This window comes from Schistocerca serialis, chromosome 5, assembly GCF_023864345.2.
Source record: "Schistocerca serialis cubense isolate TAMUIC-IGC-003099 chromosome 5, iqSchSeri2.2, whole genome shotgun sequence".
Lineage (NCBI taxonomy): Eukaryota > Metazoa > Arthropoda > Insecta > Orthoptera > Acrididae > Schistocerca > Schistocerca serialis.
The window spans coordinates 227,359,370-227,371,526 of record NC_064642.1 but is presented as its reverse complement, the minus strand read 5'-3'; positions in this window follow the sequence as shown (position 1 = coordinate 227,371,526).

Below are 12,157 nucleotides of genomic sequence, written 5' to 3'. Positions count from 1 at the left end.
GGACAGTACGTGTCAAAAGGTTCCACGCCCTTTCTGTTGTTAAATTCTTGAGTTATCCTCAATTGGCTCGCCGGTTTGATATTCCTGTGCAAGGATGACACTTTGGGCTCTTCTTTGTGCCACCCTTAGCAACCAGAGAACACCGAACAATGATTTACTGCCGCTTGACAATGGGCTTCCGCCAAGAAGTGTTGATAGTCGTCGTTGACGCCTGCAAGTTTCTCTGGACAGTACCTGTCAAAAGGCTTCACGCCCCTTTATCCCCTGTCATCTGTCGTTTCACCGCAGCTGTCTCGTCACGGTCGCGTGCGTGTGGTGTGTTGCCAGCAGATGGATTTCCGCGCGGTGGACCGCTCGGCCATCTCAGGTCATCGCCTCCACGAAGGGTCGCACAGGTGCGGCCGGCCATTAGCTCTGAGTGCAAGGGAAAGTGTTTGTCCCGTACCCTTCTTTTGTTGTCGACAGCGCTCCCGAAGTGGCCCAGTTGACAGTGTGTCCTGCTGGGAAACCCTCCTGTTTACAGCTAGTCCTCCTCTTCGCTGCTCCCGCTGTCTCATAAGAGCTTAGCTGGTTCGCTTTCATGATCTCAACTGCATTCACAGAAATTGTCCATCATAGTTATGTGATTACAAAATGTCATACATAATACCACTTCACAATTTTTAAGAACAAAAGTGAGACTTAATTTTTTTTAAATAAAAAAGTTTCATGAATCGACAATATAAAAATAAAAGTTAAATGACTTGACAATATAAAATATAAAAGTGAAATGACTTGACAGTATAAAAATAAAAATTAAATGAACTGAGAATATAATATCTAAATCCACATCACTAATGTGGTTCACTTGCGTTTTAATAAATCAAATGCTACTTATTAATCCACTAAAACGAATAGGATTATGCCTTGTGCAAGTATAGGTTAGGATAGCGTAGGGTTCACATGTTATTTACACACATACATGCACACCTGCTGTCTGTTCTACAAACTAACTACTCATAAACATGAATTACTCAAAATTTTACTTCTATCCACTACTAGTTAATCCAACGAGCTACTTCAATGCCACTTCAACACAGTGTTTATACCACTACAACATTGTTCTAATTCGTCCTCTTCCTGATGCTCGCGACATATGTCATGTCACATGATAAAAAATGGAGAAAATTTCCTTAAACATACGCAGTAAAAAGAACAATGGTTATTTACACGCCAAAACATTTATACCAGTTGACACACGTGATAAGAGACTCGCAATTATACATCTATCATACTCATATGTTCATACATCAAACAGTAAGACAATTTCATGTAAGATTACGTTATCACAAGAATTAATCACACAGATGACTCTGAGAAGGTTAAAATATTTTTATCATACAGGTTATACTACATTTTCTTACCCATTTTGCTCCAATATCGTTCCTTCTTTAAGTTACCTTTCGCTTCCAAATCAGTTATTTTGCCTCTGTGGTTAATCTGGATTCATTTCTCGTGAATGGCAAAACTGTGGTCTTCTCTATTCTGTAAAACAGTTTCATCTTAACATGCTGTTGAACTTACAACTGACACAAAAGATCAGAATCCTCCTGTAGTTTAAATGACAAATATTTTACTTCGTCCTTATTACATTAAACCAAGCTTTCCTGCGGTCCCATAACCAAAATCATTTAATCTTCCTCTACCTTGAAGAGGGAGATTTCTTCAGCTTAATTCATATAGGCTGCAGTGCATCCCGCACCAGCGAAAACAGTAAGCTGTAATGCTCACAGCATCAGTAAAACACATAAACGTCGCTTTTCTAGGACAAGTATTAACGCAGAATAATTTTTTAGCCTCTGGCTCAACATCAATCAAGACTACAGAAAGGATCCATATTTCTGTTCCATTCTCCATTTGCTGAAAAACTGCTCGTATTTGACTACCACAATAATATTTCAGGGCCACGTAAATTACACAAACCACAATTCTTCTTTCACCTTGAAGGGAATCAATATACTGACGAAATCCACAGATAGCACTTTACATACTCAGCTATAAAGAACAAAAAAGAGATATATGATCAATATTAACATATCATCGCATACTGGGACGCCAATGGTTAAACAATCGTATTACTGCATCCTGTTTTCAAGATTCTAAACTTACTCATTCCTTTCTCAGATTTGTCCTATCTTAAAATATTCATACAGCGCGCATACTATAGTAAGAGATCCTCATTTATACTGACAGATATAGAATTGTAATAGATAGACAGTAGCACTGATAGCAGAAAATCAGAAACAAGGTTACTAATAGCTGGGGACCTGGGTTTGCCAGGCCCATAATACCCACAGATCGGATATTCCCCTGAGTTTTGCATTAATTCAACACAGATCTTGCTTCCCTCAGGAGCGACTCTTTTCAAAAAAATGGTTCAAATGGCTCTGAGCACTATGGGACTCAACTGCTGAGGTCATTAGTCCCCTATAACTTAGAACAAATTAAACCTAACTAACCTAAGGACTCACAAACATCCATGCCCGAGGCAGGATTCAAACCTGCGACCGTAGCGGTCTTGCGGTTCCAGACAGCAGCGCCTTTAACCGCACGGCCACTTCGGCCGGCCGACTCTTTTCAATTTACACAAAATAAACCATAAATAGCATTTCACTCGTCCACAAAGAAACCTCTTAACTTCACATTTGAACCAACCTAAATCCTGCTTGCACAAGGAAAGAAAAAAAAAACCACAAACATCACTTCAATCAATCACATAGAAACATCTTTATCATTATTTTTACCAACATATTATACAAAATGCATATGTCACAAATGTAAACTAATCAATTCTTTCTCCTCACCGTCCTCTCCACTCCTCACTATGTACTCATTTGCCATGTCACTCATTTGTTCCGATTGGGCGCCTTCTGCGCTGATCATTTGTCATTGCCGGTTTTGTTCATTTCCATTTGCTGGATTATGTCTAGGGTTGGCAGGCCGAATTTTAATATCATATGGTGCTCTGCCTACAATCCTATTCCCACCATGTTCATCATAGTATCGGTTCTGGTTGCCGTAACTGTTGCGTTCACGATCCTGTCTACGTCCTCGATCATTTCCGTTGTTCCACCTGTGTTCACGACTGTTACCCCAGTTTCTATACGGCCGGTCCCGATTATTGTTCCGTTCGCGTCGCGACGGCCAGTCACGCCGTTGATTAGTACTACGGCCACGACTGCGATCGCGCTGCTGTACCCGGTAATAACTTTGTGCCTGATTATGCGGGCATTCTCCTGTATCGTATTCCAACTCTTGGAGAAGTGTCTTAAACGTTTCCACATCCTCTTTGCATGTCTCGCAAGAATGACGTGGCGCAAGTGCATCGGCAATTTGGTGATGCTTATCCTAATTAGTTCCACAGGCCCGTATGGGTCGTATAGAAATTGATTTGCCTGCAGGATGTGGTCGAATAGGCGTGCTGGGCTGCCGAAACCAGACTGGTTCAAATTTGGCAGCATAATTATGCCATGCTTTACCCTATCTTGCGCCTAAAGGTTTCCACGTCCTCTTTACATCGTCCCACATGAACGACGTGGCGCAAGTGCATTGGGAATTTGGTGATGCATATCCTAATTAGTTCCGCAGGCCCGTATGGGTCATATAGAAATTGACTTGCCTGCAGCATGTGGTCGAATAGGCGTGCTGGGCTGCCATAACCAGACTGATTCAAATTTGGCAGCATAATTATGCCATGCTTGACCCTATGTTGTGCCGCTTCCGACCAATGGGCGGACAGAAAGGCTTGTCGAAACTCCCGAGTGGAGTTGCAGTGACACGCTGCCGACCTCATGCGAATCGCCGGTTCGCCTTCCAAATAGCCACACATATATTCTATCTTATGTGAACTTGCCCAGTCGGGGGGAAGACAGAACTGAAATTGCTCGAGCCATGCTCGTGGATGTATTCCTTATTGCGAATTTCGAAATATCTCAAACTTTCTCACTGTAAGGAAATGTTTGAAATCAAATCCCCACATTTCCTCCCAGCGAGGCCCTTGAATGTTTCTATTTTTTTCATGTCTGCCACTCAAAATACATTCATCCCTGTCGTCAAAATCTCCCTTGTAGCCGGAGTTCCTCTCTGCACTGTTCGTACAGTTATTTTTAGTGCTATTGGCGAGTTCGGAATTACACCCCATGCGGCTTTCCAGATGCGCAACGCGTTCTTGTAATTCGCCTGTTACAGCTTTGTGCCACCTGTTCACTTCGAACTGTCCCTTCTGAAATCTAAGAAATGAACTTACTTCTTCAGTCTCTACGACCACTACCGGTGTAGTATTGTTATCGCTCTCCATCACCTTCATTGTGCCTACGATGTCCGCTAATGCCGCAATCTTATCATGTATTTGTCTGTTGTCCTCTGTCCCAGTCTGCTTCAATTGTTCTACTTGCTATTAGAGTGCGTGAATTACTTGACTGTTGTCCGCTACTGTGTTGCTAACGGACGCGGGACAATGCGTTTCCGCCTCCTGGACCCTGGAGAGTACCTGCTGGTATTCCCTTTGGCATTCTTTTCTCAGCGCTTGGAAATTCCTAAGCAGCTGTTCCTTGCTCTCTTTCGATTCCGCATCGCGACTCCGCTTGCCCTGTTCTAAGGCTTGCAGATGATCATCGATTTGTTCAAATGTACGACCTAATTCTTTAATAATATCGCTTTTTATTTCTCATGCCAGATTATTTATTCTTTGTGAGATATCATCGGACACTCTCTGCATCGTCTTGTCGATTTTATTTGTGTGCTGGATTAGTTTTTTGTCTATTTGTTTGCCTAGCTCGCAGACCGATTTTTCAGATTTCTACGCCATTTGTTCACCTAGCTCTCGGATCGATTTTTCAGATTTCTGCGTCATTTGTTCGCCTAGCTCTCGGATCGATTTTTCAGATTTCTGTGCGTTTTCTTTATTTTGTTGGAATAAGGCTTTCATGAGTTCTGCCAAATCAATTTGGTTAGTTGGTGGAAAATTAATTTCTGGCTATGATGTGAGCTTATTCGTCCTTTTTTGCATTTCCTCTAAAGTATTCCCCAATGCGTTTTCGGAACCGTCCGACGTGTTAATATCCGAAATCAAATTATCCCCTTGGTCCATGTTGCTTAAGTTGTTGGACCGCCTACTTTTAGCTTGGTTACGTGTCTGCATCAGATCAATTTATACCCGGAACACAACACACTAATTAGAATAAATGTATCACCCAAAACTTACGACAGTCATACGAAAGGTACCCAACCTAGTACACACTTTTTCACACGCAAAACAAATTTATATGTTTGATCGAAGTCAGTACAATTTGTTGTTGTTATTGTGGTCTTCAGTCCTGAGACTGGTTTGATGCAGCTCTCCATGCTACTCTATCCTGTGCAAGCTTCTTCATCTCCCAGTACCTACTGCAGCCTACACTATTCTGGATCTGCTTAGTGTATTCATCTCTTGGTCTCCCTCTACGATTTTTACCCTCCACGCTGCCTTAAAATATTAAATTGGTGATCCCTCGATATCTCAGAACATGTCCTACCAACCGATCCCTTCTTCTAGTCAAGTTATGCCACAAGCTCCTCTTCACCCCAATTCTATTCAATACCTCCTCATTAGTTACGCGATCTACCCATCTAATCTTCAGCATTCTTCTGTAGCACCACATTTCGAAAGTTTCTATTCTCTTCTTGTCTAAACTATTTATCGTCCACGTCTCACTTCCATACAAGGCTACACTCCATACAAATACTTTCAGAAAAGACTTCCTGACATTTAAATCTATACTGGATGCTAACAAATTTTTCTTCTTCAGAAACGCTTTCCTTGCCATTGCCAGCCTACATTTTATATCCTCTCTGCTTCGACCATCATTAGTTATTTTGCTCCCCAAATAGCAAAACTCCTTTACTACTTTAAGTGTCTCATTTCCTAATCTAATTCCCTCAGTATCAACCGAATTAATTCGACTACATTCCATTATCCTCGTTTTGCTTTTGTTGATGTTCATCTTATACCCTCCTTTCAAGACACTGTCCATTCCGTTCAACTGGTCTCCCAAGTTCTTTGCTGTCTCTGACAGAATTACAATGTCATCGGCGAACCTCAAAGTTTTTATTTCTGCTCCTTGGGTTTTAATACCTACTCCGAACTTTTCTTTTGCTTCCCTTATTGCTTCTTCAATAGACAGATTGAATAACATCGGGGAGAGGCTACAACCCTGTCTCACACAATTCCCAACCGCTGCTTCCCTTTCATGCCCCTCGACTCTTATAACTGCCATCTGCTCTCTGTACAAATTGTAAATAGCCTTTCGCTCCCTGTATTTTACCCCTGCCACCTTCAGAATTAGAAGGAGAGTATTCCAATGAACTTTGTTGGCTTTCTCTAAGTCTACAAATGCTAGAAACGTAGGTTTGCGTTTCCTTAATCTTTCTTCTAAGATAAGTCGTAGGGTCAGTATTGCCTCACGTGTTCCAACATTTCTACGGAATCCAAACTGATCTCCTCTGAGGTCGGCTTCTATCAGTTTTTCCATTCGCCTGTAAAGAATTCGCGTTACTATTTTGCAGCTGTGACTTATTAAACTGATAGTTCGGTAATTTTCACATCTGTCAACACCTGCTTTCTTTGGGATTGGAATTATTATATTCCTCTTGAAGTCAGAGGGTATTTCACCTGTCTCATACATCTTGCTCACCAGATGGTAGAGTTTTGTCAGGACTGGCTCTCCCAAGGCTGTCAGTAGTTCTAATGGAATGTTGTCTACTCTGGGGGGCCTTGTTTCGACTCTGGTCTTTCAGTGCTCTGTCAAACTCTTCATGCAGTATCATATCTCCCATTTCATCTTCATCTACATCCTCTTCCAATTGCATAATTTTCTCCTCAAGTACATAGCCCTTGTATAGACCCTCTATATACTCCTTCCACCTTTCTGCTTTCCCTTCTTGGCTTAGAACTGGGTTTCCATCTGAGCTCTTGATATTCATGCAAGTGGTTCTCCTTTCTCCAAGGGTCACTTTAATTTTCCTGTAGGCAGTATCTATCTTACCCCTAGCGAGATAAGCCTCTACATCCTTACATTTGTCCTCTAGCCATCGCTGCATAGCCATCTTGCACTTCCTATCAGCCTCATTTTTGAGACGTTTCTATTTCTTTTTGCCCGCTTCATTTACTGCAATTTTATATTTTCTCGTTTCATCAATTAAATTCAATATTTATTCTGTTACCCAAGGGTTTCTTCTAGCCCTCTTCTTCATAACCATTAGATTGTGGTCTGAGTTCACATCTGCCCCTGGAAATGTCTTGCAATGTAAAACCTGGTTCCTAAATCTCTCTCTTACCATTACATAATCTATCTGATACCTTTTAGTATCTCCAGGGTTCTTCCATGCATACAACCTTCTTTTATGATTCTTGAACCAAGTGTTAACTATGATTAAGTTATGCTCTGCACAAAATTCTACCAGGTGGCTTCGTCTTTCATTTCTTAGCCCCAATCTATATTTACCTACTGTTTCCTTCTCTCCCTTTTCCTACTCTCGAATTCGAGTCTCCCATGACTATTAAATTTTGTATGATTATATGATATTTTGTATGATGATATGATAGCGGAACAAACACTGGTAGCAGTTACTTCTGTAAAATATTTGGGAGCATGCGTGCGGAATGATTTGAAGTGGAATGATCATATAAAATGAATTGTTGGTAAGGCGGGTACCAGGTTGAGATTCATTGGGAGAGTCCTTCGAAAATGTAGTCCATTAACCAAGGAGGTGGCTTACAAAACACTCGTTCGACCTATACTTGAGTATTGCTCATCAGTGTGGGATCCGTACCAGATCGGTTTGACGGAGGAGATAGAGAAGATCCAAAGAAGAGCGGCGCGTTTCGTCACAGGGTTATCTGGTAACCGTGATAGCGTTACGGAGATGTTTAGCAAACTCAAGTGGCAGACTCTGCAAGAGAGGCGCTCTGCATCGCGGTGTAGCTTGCTGTCCAGGTTTCGAGAGGGTGCGTTTCAGGATGAGGTATCGAATATATTGCTTCCCCTACTTATACCTCCCGAGGTGATCACGAATGTAAAATTAGAGAGATTGGAGCGCGCACGGATGCCTTCAGACAGTCGTTCTTCCCACGAACCATACGCGACTGGAACAGAAAAGGGAGGTAATGACAGTGGCACGTAAAGTACCCTCCGCCACACACCGTTGGGTGGCTTGCGGAGTATAAATGTAGATGTAGATGTAGATTTTGGATAGACCATGGTGATTTTTTGTATCTAGTACTGCCTCCTGTTAAATGCACTCTTTTCATAATTAAAGTTTGTTGTGCTCTTCTATGTTCGACCTAAGTGAGAGCTTGTTTCTCAGGATGGGGCAGGAGAAGGTTACGATTGTGGATAGGGCCATAATCAGTTACTCTCGGTTGCACAACAAATACGTAAACTTTATTTAAGGAAATTGAAATTTGAAAGCAATCTCTTAAAAAAACACAATTGACTGTATGACGGCTGAACGCCTTATCACAAACAAATTCCACAGTTTTGGGGCCGAATGCCACCAACAATAACCTCAAACAACAGCAGAAGACCTGAATTAGAAGTCAGAAGAAAAATTCCAAATAACAATTTTAAAATAAATACCTTGCATTTAAAACCCACTTTGCTTAAAAAACTTACTGTAACACGGCTGAAGGCCTTATCATGAAGGAAGTGAAATTATTACTCGTCTGAAGGTCCACACAATATCAGACCAGCTGTGTGGCTAGATTGAAGAGATTTTAGCAAACAGAACACAGCATGTTGTTATCAATGGAGAGACTTCTACAGACGTTAAAGTGACCTCTGGCGTGCCACAGGGGTGTGTTATGGGACCATTGCTTTTCACAATATATATAAATGACCTAGTAGATAGTGTCGGAAGTTCCATGCGGCTTTTCGCGGATGATGCTGTAGTATACAGAGAAGTTGCAGCATTAAAAAATTGTAGCGAAATGCAGAAGATCTGCAGCGAATAGGCACTAGGTGCAGGGAGTGCCAACTGACCCTTAACATAGACAAATGTAATGTATTGCGAATACATAGAAAGAAGGATCCATTATTGAATGATTATGTGATAGCGGAACAAACACTGGTAGCAGTTACTTCTGTAAAATATCTGGGAGCATGCGTGCGGAATGATTTGAAGTGGAATGATCATATAAAATGAATTGTTGGTAAGGCGGGTACCAGGTTTAGATTCATTGGGAGAGTCCTTCGAAAATGTAGTCCATCAACAAAGGAGGTGGCTTACAAAACATATATTGCCTCCCCCTACTTATACCTCCCGAGGAGATCACGAATGTAAAATTAGAGAGATCAGAGCACACACAGAGGCTTTCAGACAGTCGTTCTTCCCGCGAACCATACGCGACTGGAACAGGAAAGGGAGGTAATGACAGTGGCACGTAAAGTGCCCTCCGGCACACACCGATGGGTGGCTTGCGGAGTATAAATGTAGATGTAGATGTAAATAATTTCTTTTATCTCATCATACATTTCATTAATTTCTTCGTCATCTGCAAAGGTAGTTGGCATATAAACTTGTACTACTGTAGTTGGCGTGGGGTTCGTGTCTATCTTGGTCACAATAATGGGTTCACGATGCTGTTTCTAGTAGCTTACCCATACTCCTATTTTTTTATTCATTATTAAACCTAGTCCAGCATTACCCCTATTTGATTTTGTATTTGTAACCCTGTATTCACCTGACCAAGAGTCTTGTTCCTCCTGCCACAGAACTTCATTAATTCCCACTATATCTAACTTTAACCTATCCATTTCCCTTTTTAAATTTTCTAACCTACCTGCCCAATTAAGGGTCTGACATTCCACGCTCCAATCCGTAGAGCGCCAGTTTTCTTTCTCCTGATAACGACGTCGTCCTGAGTAGTCCCCGCCAAGAGATCCAAATGGGGGACTATTTTACCTCCGGAATATTTTACCCAAGAGGACGGCATCATCATTTAATGATGCATGCCCTCGGGAAAAATTACAGCCGTAGTTTCCCCTTGCTTTCAGCCGTTCGCAGTACCAGAACAGCAAGGCCATTGTGGTTAACGCTACAAGGCCAGATCAGTCAATCATCCAGACTGTTGCCTCTGCAACTACTGAAAAGGCTGCTGCCCCTCTTCAGGAACCACACATTTGTCTGGCTTCTCAACAGATACCCCTCCATTGTGGTTGCACCTATGGTATGTCTATCTGTATCGGTGAGGCACGCAAGCCTCCCTCCAACGGCAAGGTCCACGAATCATGGCGGATGGCGGGGGGGGGGGGGGGGGGGAGAGTGCAATTTACAACCGAGAAAAAAACCACGTGCATATAAAACACACAAATATAGAAAATAAAACAAGACAAACAACACAGCGCCGCCCAACAACGACGTGTATCTTTTGAAAGTCTGCTCAGAATCAATGCAGAAGTTGTTTGAGCGCTGCAGGGAAAACAATTAAGATTACACAACGCACGCAATCTAACGTTTCAGAGATTCCAGTGTCTAGCAGAATCACAGAACAGGGTCGCCATATGTAAGTTGTGCATTAATTAGTTCTGATTGCGGTGCTGATATTCAAGACCATAAAAGTGGGTTGAAAGCTGTAATCTATCTGAGGAAGTTAACCTTGCATTACTGCGCAACTGTTTCACCAGGTATCCAGTCTAGCTTACCAAATTCCCAACCAGACTAACATTAACTATAATCTCTTAGTACTCATTTTACCATAACCAGTGATATATATATAAAAAGACAGTTTAAATAAAACGAAATAAATCAGTTTATATTTGTACATTTATCTTAACATTGATCATTGTTCCATTAAAATTTTAGCATATCATACTTGATTCATAACTAAACCGGTGCCTTATTTAGGATTGTGAAAATGTGAGTTTGTAATCTTACGGAACACATCAAATAGGGAGCCAAGACTGGGAGACTACATACAACACTGTTGTTGTTGCTTTGGTCTTCAGTCCTGAGACTGGTTTGATGCAGCTCTCCATGCTTCTCTATCCTGTGCAAGCTTCTTCATCTCCCAGTACCTACTGCAGCCTACATCCTTCTGAATCTGCTTAGTGTATTCATCTCTTGGTCTCCCTCAACGATTTTTACCCTCCACGCTGCCCTCCAATACTAAATTGGTGATCCCTCGATGTCTCAGAACATGTCCTACCAACCGATCCCTTCTTCCAGTCAAGTTATGCCACAAGCTCCTCTTCTCCCCAATTCTATTCAATACCTCCTCATTAGTTACGTGATCTACCCACCTAAACAACACTACATTCATAAAATAACACACGAAGAACGTTGAAACATATCCAAAAGGAAATTAACCACAACCAACCGATTCAATTTTCACCCAAAGAAGTTACATTCGTAGCGCAATCCTGTCTGTCAAGAAATTACCACACACTGGTATACTAAATTCATACTAACTCTCTGTGAAATCTTCCCAAAAAGAATAGCTGAGGGCTACTTTGATGCTTACACCACATGCTTCACGTGATCAACTTGGTTTACACAAAGAGTGTAACTTCACAAAAATTTTGATAATTGAAATAAATTACATCGAAACGCAATTTATAAAAGAAAAACCTCGAACTGGTTACTATCGTCTTAGTATTAACCTGATGTGTCAAACAATAGTATAAGCACGTGGTACTGGTCTCACAAAGTGCACCCCACGTAGGTTGATCATAAAGAAAAGTTGCTATATTAAAAAATATTGTCAAGGCGAGACTTTATAATCTCATGCACATTCGCATTTAAGACTGATGATCTTAGAGTTACTGATCAATACGTGGTTCCACTTTACTCACAAAGTAGTGACAAAGCAACTACTGGAAGATATTCTGAACTTCACACTCAAATTACACTGTGTTGAAATTTAAGATAACATTAGATATTTTAGAGCTAAACCTGAAATAAAGGTGATTAAATTTTCAGTTACCCTGAACTTAAGAAATCCATTGTCCTATGGACTTAGCAGACACATGCTTAGCTGGAGATCTTACCACTTCAGACACTCGCCGCAGACCGACTGTCCTGGGCCCCTACCGAGCGTGCTTAACAGATACAAACGGAAGTGACCAGACAGGCAGCTTCCTAT